Genomic DNA, 8,965 nt, shown 5'->3' with positions numbered 1-8,965 from the left:
TCCGTAACAGGGAGAAGATGGTGGATGAATAGAGGAGCTTAGGAGTCCTGACTACCTACTGCCGGACTCCAGTGGGTGAGGAGGGCAAACAGGCTGCTAAACTCCTCATGAGCCTGCTCACTGGGCACTCTGTAGGGCTGTGGAATACAGGGCCACCTCTGGCCATACCAGAATGCCCACATCTTTGACCTCACTCTGGTGTAGCCTCTGTTAGGACAAATGTCTCGATGTGCAAAATCTAAAATAATCCTTCCCTTCGTGAGAGGCATAGATGAAGCTCATTCAAGCTATCTTCAATAAAATTGCCTAAATCTCTGGGATTGTTTTGATATGAGCCTCACTAGCACCAGAAATAGGGTAGATGGACGAAAACAGGGCAATGGGGGTAGGGCAGAGAGACCCTTTATTCTGTAGTCAGGAAACCTGTGCACACACCAGATTCCTTCCCAACAGTTTCCTCTTATATGGATGACTCTCTCTATCTTTTGGAAAGGTTGCAGGCCTCTGCATACTGCAGGATGGACTCATGAAGATCAGAGGCCAAAGACGCAAGCCCTCAGAATACTGTTAAGCCCCTTGAGTACGACAAGGTTGTCTTTGATGTCTCACATCTATAAAGCGCTTGAAAAATCTACAAAGCATGTTATAAGGAACACACATTCACATCGGTTATCTCAGCCTCTCCCAACAGCCCTATAGGGAAACAGGGAAAACCTTATTATTCCCCTGCCCCTTGTCTGCTACTCATGTATGGTACTTAGAACATTAAATCTCAACCTTTTTACCTTAGTTATTTATGCGTATGTCTAATTTCTCTACACTGAACAGATGCCAGAGCAGGCACCACACAGGGTCTGCTCATCTTTGGACCACCCTGACCCCCCCATTCCATGTACTGCTTTATAATGGCTAGACCTCTGTAAGCAGTCAAAGTAAGAACAGGGAGGACTTGGAGGGAGAGAAGGAGACAGAAAAGTATATGATGAAATCTCTGTCCTGATTCATTTTCATGATAGGTGTTAAACTGTTCCCTGGGACATCCACTGGCAACTAAGGACTATTTACATTTAAATTAATGAAAATTATATAAAATTAAAAGTCTCTCCTTTTCACTAACCACAATCATGTGCTCATGAACCTACGGGTTGCTAGTGCACACTGGATTGCAAAACACCGATAGGACCCATTCCCCTCCCCTCCCTCTAGGATGCTCTACTGGATAGTGCTAGGATGGGGGTAGGTATCTGTACTTACCTACTGCATTCCCATCCTACCCCGAGATCCATGCGAGTAATGTCCACCCTCAGTATCCATATATATAACATAATAAATATTCACAGATAATTATACCCATATCTCGCTCACATGATCGCTATATGGATACCTCCAGGTGGTGTTAGCACAGACCTGGAGGCTGATGTTTAGACAGTAAGCAATGGTAAGTCAGGAGACAAGGAATCCAAGTAGATGGGACAGACTATCTGATGTGCAAACCATAACTCCTCTTGTCCCCTCTATAAGAAAACCATCCCACCTATCTGGATCTTATTTTCCCCACCTAGGAAAAGGTCATGATCACTTCCCATTACTCCCCTACAGGGAGGATATAGAAAGAATCTGACTCACAGACTGGCATATACCATGTGATCAAGAACATAAGGAACACAGAATTGAAATTATTATATTTTTAACATTATTGTGTTCGGTACTTTTATCTAAACATTTACACACACCAGGGGGAAGGGGGCAAATTTTGAGGGTCCAGATAATGTACTCTACACAAAACAGACAGGAAAAGTGTTTTCATGATACAAATCAAATGATGTTTCTATCCTGGCTAGAAACGTCAATACCTTCCCATCACTCCGGGAATAAACTCACATCCCCTCCCTATTACATGAAGCCCTTGGGCATCTAACTGCTCTGATCCACTCCTCTGAGCAGCCATGCCCAGGCTAATGGCAGGCCAAGCTCAACATGCTAAGCTTGGTCCTTCTCAAGATCTTGCTCCTGTTATTTGTCTATCTAACCTGACTCCTCCACTCAGTGAATGACCTCTTTCTTCATGTTCACTACCACAGTGGTCCCCTGCTGCCTCTGTCTACTCATGCCCTGCTTGTCTTCATGACACTCATGGAACATTTTTAGATGGCGGCTGGCACTCATCTGTCTCCTTACTCATGAGCTAATTCAGTGTTTGCTAAAGTATTAATCAAATAACTAGATTATATGCTCAAAGAGAGCAGCGACATTACCCTTATTCTGTGCCTAAAACAATGCCCAGAACATCATAGATTTCCAACATACTTCAATATTTAAACAAAATCTCCAGGAGTAATTAGTTGATCTTTCTTTTTCTAATACTCACATATACACATACATAGACTTGGGTTAAATGCTATATATATATATATATATATATATATATATATATATATATTTCAGCCATTCATCTTTCTCTAACTATGAAGCAAATGCAGTGTGACCAGTATCTCTTAATGACCGCCAATGGAGGAGACATTTACGTTTCTCTTAAGACCTCTTATTGTCCTTCAGTGTACAAATAGGCATGAAACAGACAACTGTTCTACCTTGGCAGAGCTAAGGAATGCAAGATTATAGGAGCCTGGTCAAGAAAATGGTATCTACTGCTCCAGTGAGTCATAAAAACTTCTCATTGATGATGGCAACACGTGAATGTTACCTAAAAGAAGAGTTGGTGCTCTCTCAGTCTCTAGGTCACTCCTTATCTAACTGTGTACTCCCTGGAGCCTGGATGTTTAGACTCAAAACCTGTCGGTTGCAGTCCCAACTGAGGCACAATGGAGCATTCTCTCATTGATCAAATGTTCTTCATGTTCTCTGTCTGTAAATGGTAGCAACAGAATGACATGCTGTCCTAATTAGCTTTAACTTATTAATTTGACATAGCCTATAATCACATGAGAAGGAAATTTCCTAGTCAGATTAGCCTATGGCCATGTTGATGAACCTTGATTGTGATTGATGTAGGACGGCATAGCCTACTGTGGGTGGCACCATTCCCTAGGCAGGTGATCTTGAGCTGAATAAGAAAAAAGCCAGCTAAGCATGATCCTATGAGGAAGCTATCAAGCAGTCTTTGTCCTTGGTTTCTGCTTTAAGCTCTTTAGTTTCTATCCTGACTTTCTCCAATGATAAACTGTAACATGCTAGATGAAACAAACCCTATTCTCCCTGAGTTACTTTCAGTGAGTGTTTTATCAAAGCAGAAGAAATCTGATTAGGATATCTTCCTTATGGGGTCGATTTGACAATTAAAAAATTAAAGAACACCACTCAAAGCTGGGCAGTGGGATTAAAGTGCACACTTTTAATCCCAGCACTTGGGAGACACAGGTAGGTGGATCTCTGTGAATTTGAGACCACCTGGTCTACAGAGGGAATTCCAGGACAGGCACCAAAGCTACAGAGAAATACTGTCTCAAGAACAGAAACAAACAAAAAACCCCATCTCTCAATAATATTAAACATGAAGCCATTTTCTTAGGAGACATGAAACCTCTAAAAAGGTAGCAAGGGCTGACAGCGCACTGAATGCATGCGGTTGAATTGGTACTTTCAGATACACAACAAACTGTTCACCGTGTTTTCAATGACCTACACAAATAAATATAAAGATTTCCTGTACCATAAACAAACAAAAATAAACAAACAGACAGACAGACAGAAAGATAGATAGATAGATTGGAGGCAGGGAGCTCCTCACTCCTCTGCAAAAGATCTTTCACAAACACCACTGATTGCTAAAGAGCTACATACAAATTGTCCCAGCCCTGGTGGCCCTGTACTTTTCCTGGCAGATGCGAGTCCCTGCATCTCTGACAGAATCTAGGACAGACTGCATGCTAGAATAGCAGGCCACTGGGGTAAGATCTGAGTGGTGCTGAGGCGGGCACACCCAAGAGGTGGAGAAACTTCACTGGGACAAAAATCTTGGGACCACAGGAATCGTGGAACTGCTGACAGAGGCAGGCAGACCTTTGCAGAAAGTGTTCCCAGGAAACCTGCACAAGCCTAGAACATAGAAGGCATTTCATCACTAATTAACACATGCTTCATCCTGGGACTGAGGATGGACCTGCTAAGAGACCTGTGAGGCAGACGGGGTATGGCCTGGGGCTTTGGGCAAGCCCCAGCACAGGGCTTCACTCTGTGGACCTCAGGCATAGCTGAGGATGCTCAAGGCCGTTTGTGATCTGACTCTTTTCGGATTACCAATTCCAAGTTATGATCCCAGCATTCCTTACTTACTAGCCAACTATGCAACTAACAATCTGTCCAGACACTTGTCCGCTCTGGGATTCTTCGCATGCTAAAAGGCTCTTTTCGTCTTCTCTTCACAGGCGCTTCTTCTTCCTCAGGAAGACCCTTCTCTCCTCCAGCTTCCTCCAAAAAGTTCAAGAGAGGAGCAGCCAGATACTCCTACTTGCACTCCTCTATAATCTTGAATTTCTTTCTCAAGCATGTGCGCACACTCACACACACACACACTTACGCACACACACACAATGCCTAGTTGGTACAGTCTGCTGTTTCCAGTGCAGGACTGTGAGCTCCTGAGAAGCAGGCTGTGCCTTAGGGCTGGCTGTGCTGAGGTACAGGATGTAGCTCTCAGTGCTCCAAAGCTGCCCATGCTGCTATTGTTGGAAATTTATTCCTGTTTTTACCTCAAACCAGGAACTTCTAACTAAAGTCCCACATAATAATATTCCTCTCCAGAGAAACATGCGACTCCTTCAGATCTTCCCACCATGCCCCTGTTAGTCCTGTTCCCCAGTGTGCCCTTTCTTTTCTTCTCAATGCAAACCATCACTTTTGTTTCTTGGTATTTTTGTTGTTGTTAATTTAATTTTTTTGAGAATTTTTAAGCATGAGTACTGTATTTATATCATTTCTATCCCTCCTTCTCTCCTTCCAACTCTGTCCATGCCCCCACATCCCTCTCAAATTGACTTCTTCTTAATTATTATTGTATATATATATTTAAAATATTGCATATAAAGTCAGACGGAGGTGGTGCACGCCTTTAATCCCAGCACTTGGGAAGCAGAGGCAGGTGGATGTCTTTGAGTTCGAGGACAGCCTGGTCTACAAGAGCTAGATCCAGGACAGGCTCCAAAGCTACAGAGAAACCATGACTCAAAACTCAAAAAAAACAACATTTTAGATAGATAGATAGATAGATAGATAGATAGATAGATAGATAGAGAGATAGAGAGATAGAGAGATAGATGATAGATAGAGATAGATAGATAGATAGATAGATAGATAGATAGATAGATAGAGATATAAAATAGATATAGATATAAATATGAATTTAAAAAATATGAGATGGAGCCTAACTGGTGCAAGTTCTGGTAGATAGCATGTCCTCAAATCAATGTGGTTTTCTTCCCCACATAAATAAATCAATAAGTAAATGGAGGTTTTGTGCCTCATAGGTCAAGTACCACTGTAGTAATCTCTAATCTCTCTTATACTAGTTAGGAGTATAGTGGTAAAGCTATGTCAGGATAGCATAGAACTTCATATATAGAGCTAATCAGATAAGACACGCATCGTCCCTGCTCCAGTAGCTCCTGAGAAAGTCACTGGGCCACAATGACAAAACAAATGCAGGAAGTGAGGGAGAACCCACAAGTCACTGAGCCGAGGTCATCAGAGTAGAGCAATGATGGCGACCCACAGGAATAAGGGTTCCAAATGGCAAGGAGTCGATGGGGGCAACCAGGGATGAGAAATAAAGAAGACAATAGCAAAAGCTGGGACAAGGGGAGCTCACAGAAGCTGATGACTGTGTCAAGCAAGTCTGTTAAGTACAGCATCATACACACTGTTTGCAGGGAGAAAATGGGCAATGATCAGCAGAAAACTAATCAAACAATGTTGACAAAGAGAACACAGGATACCTCAGACAGAGCTGCCTCGGGACCAAAAACCACAGCCCTTCATGGGAGAAAGCCAGGTTCCCAGGAACTGAAAACTTATCTCTTTTGAGACCCAGCCCCAGCCCCAGCGCCAACCTTGCCAAGTCTGTCCTGGGCAAAAACACAGAACTAGCGTTCCCTTCATCCTTTCATCAGGGCCTCTGAGAAAGCTTTGGATCAGCCTGACTCCCAACGCACAATGAAGGACTTCACATGGGAGAGGTGTATTACATTAGAGAATTCTGTGTGTGTGTGTGTGTGTGTGTGTGTGTGTGTGTGTGTGTGGTAGATGCACATGTGTGTGCAGTGCACACAAAGGCCAGAGGAGGTATCTGGTGTCCTTCTCTATCACTCTATGCCTTGTTCTTCTGAGACAAGGTCTCTTGCTGAGCCTGGAGCTCACAGGTTTTGGCTGGAGTTTTTCTCACCTAAGCTGTCAGGCAGCAAGCCTCACAGATCCTCCTGCCGAGGCCCTCCTCTCTTCTGGGATCACAGGCATTCATGCAATGTGCATGTTTTCCACTTAGGTTCTGGCGTCCAGCGTCTGGTCTCATGCTTGCTCAGCAGGTGCTCTTAACACTGAGCTGTCTCTCCAGCTTTATGTACAGAGAATTATTAACATACTATTTCCTTATGCTTTGTTCTAGTGTTCTTTGTGTAGCTGTCCTGTGGAGAATGCTTGGTAGATTCTCCAGCAAGAGCATTGACCACTGGAGGCAGCAGGGGGCTCCGAGAATAAATATGTCTGCCTGCTTTGCAAGCCTAAGAGCTTGAAATTGAATTTGCTTTCTGGATCCTACATCAAAGTGGAAGGAGATAATTTAATCCTCTGACCTCTACGTGTGCATCCTTATACACACCATGTGCACACATACACATAATAATTTTTTTTGAAAAAAGAATACCAAATCCTGAGTATAACATTGTCAAAATTAAATCATAAAATCAGTAAGACAATTCTAAACTTTCCATGGAAACACAATGCCCCAATGCAGCAAGTATAAACTGAAGAGAGCATAGAGTACAAGAAGCTAAGTAGTTACACTGTTTACAAATACACAGTCAGTAGAGCAAGCATATTGATGGAGAGGGAGCAGATAACCAAGCAACAGAATAAATAAAATTCCAAACATAGATGCACACATAAACGATCATAATATTAAAACCTAGTTCTCCCAGTACGCTAGAGTTAGCTGAATTAGCTGATTATTAACATAAGGACGATGAGCCTTGAATTCCAACGCACACAAAACTCAATTCCTGCTGAATTCCATAGGTTTGAATATAGTAGGTAAAATAAATACATAAATAACAAAGCTTATGAACAACATGTAAGCCTAGGGTAAGCATATGCTCCTTAAATAAAACCCACATTGACCATAGTAACATTAGAAATGTATGCTCATCCAAACAGTGCCTTGGCTGGAGAATTGGCTCAGCAATTATGAGCACTGGCTCTTCTTTCAGAGGACCCAGGTTCGATTCCCAGCACCTACTTGGTACTCACAACTGTCTGTGACTCCAGCTCCAGGGGAATGGACACCTCCTCGGGCAGCAGACACATGGGTGTTACACAAGCATAACACCCACACATATAAAATAAAATTAAAATCAAAATGAAAAATTTAGAGATGTCTTTAAAGTCGCAAAATGAGTGGGCCAGGGAGATGACTCAGTCAGTAAAGCACATGGCACAAAGCACAGGACCTGAGTTCAGATCCTCCACACTCATATAAAAAGACAAGAGTGATAGTATGAACCGATAATCCCAGGACTAGACAGAGTGAAGCACAGTTGGATTCCCCGGAGCTCATTGGCTAGCTCATTGGCTAGCTCATTGGCTAGCTCATTTGGCTAGCTCATTGGCTAAAGGGACGAGCTCCAGCTTTAGTGAGAGACCCTGTCTCAAAAAAGTAAATAAGGCCTGGCAGTGGTGGCGCCTACCTTTAATCCCAGCACTCGGGAGGCAGAGGCAGGTAGATCTCTGTGAGTTCGAGGCCAGCCTGGTCTACAAGAGCTAGTTCCACGACAGGCTCCAAAGCTACAGGGAAACCTTGACTTAGAAAGAAAGAAAGAAAGAAAGAAAGAAAGAAAGAAAGAAAGAAAGAAAGAAAGAAAGAAAGAAAGAAAGAAAGAAAGAAAAAAAGAAAAAAAGAAAGAAGGTGGAGAGCGATAGAAAAAACTGGCATCAATCCCTAGCCTCCACATGTAACTCACACACAGATGTATACAAACTACACACACAAACAAGTATGAACTCACCACACACAGAGGACAGTAAAATAGTAGGGAGAATTATCTAAATTATACATAATCAAAGAAGACAGATTTTCATTAAAACATCTGAACTCCCAGAAATCAACAAAAGAGAATGGAATTTTTAATAGTCAAACTACCTAAGGAAGTATTTCATAATACTTCCAGATAGCCAGCAATCATGTGTTTCACATCAGGAAATACTCATTAAAACCACAATGAGACATCACTATAGATCCACAAAAATTAATAGATGAAAATCAAAGAGGAATAGAAAGCCTAATAATCCCAAGCATTGCAGAGTGTGTAGAGGGGTCAGGGCTCCTGCACCACTGGTACTGATGTAAACGGCTCTAGCAACTCGGTAAAATTGGAAGCATCTGTTAAAGCTAAAAGATGCAGAGACCATGACTGTCTTAGTAAGGATTTCTATTGTTGTGAAGAGACACCATGACCATGGCAACTCATATAAAGGAAAAACATTTAATTGGGGGTGACTTACATTTTTAAGGGTTTAGTCCATTATCATCAGGATGCAACATGGTGGCATGCAGGAAGACAGGGTGCTGGAGAAGGAGCTGAGAGTCCTACATCTTGATCTGCAGGCAATGGGAAGTGGTCTGAGACACTGGGTGTGGCCTGAGCATATATGAGACCTTAAAGCCTGCCTCCACAGTGACATGCTTCCTCCAATAAGGACATATCTACTTCAACAAAGCCACAACTCCTAATAGTGCTAC

The sequence above is a fragment of the Arvicola amphibius genome, chromosome 6 (assembly GCF_903992535.2).
Source record: "Arvicola amphibius chromosome 6, mArvAmp1.2, whole genome shotgun sequence".
In the NCBI taxonomy this organism is placed as follows: domain Eukaryota; kingdom Metazoa; phylum Chordata; class Mammalia; order Rodentia; family Cricetidae; genus Arvicola; species Arvicola amphibius.
The sequence above is the reverse complement of the archived record's forward strand: the minus strand, read 5'-3'. Positions refer to the sequence as shown.